This window comes from Pholis gunnellus (genome assembly GCF_910591455.1).
Source record: "Pholis gunnellus genome assembly, chromosome: 9".
Taxonomy (NCBI): domain Eukaryota; kingdom Metazoa; phylum Chordata; class Actinopteri; order Perciformes; family Pholidae; genus Pholis; species Pholis gunnellus.
Genome location: NC_136535.1, coordinates 26,632,632 through 26,633,096, shown reverse-complemented (window position 1 = coordinate 26,633,096; position 465 = coordinate 26,632,632).

Genomic DNA, 465 nt, shown 5'->3' with positions numbered 1-465 from the left:
CAGTCTACATCGATACAAACAAACTTTTATATTAAAAATGTGGAGACTTTGGAATATCAAAACAACTTATCTTCATAATATAAATATATCATATAATGTTCAACACTTTCGGAAATGTGTTTACTACGTTGTGCGTTGTAAAACGTGTATGAGTAATAAACTTTGGCTCCATATTTTCAATCAGTGGAAGATCGTCTGTTATAGTTTCAATAATCACTCAGTAAAAACCTTTGAGCTCAAAGTGTTGACTTGAAGGTTGTGCCTCTGAGTCAGCAGATATATAAAAAGAGAGAGTTTCATTCGGTCAGTGGGTCAAAGAAAGAGAAGTTTATACAGTTGTTCTGCTGCCGTCACTGGTTTCATATGAGACAGAAACGCAACTCAACACTCTGAGAAGACAAATCATTAAACTGCAAATTATTCATCTTTTAAGCTGTCCTGAAGAAACAGATTTACTTTTTACTA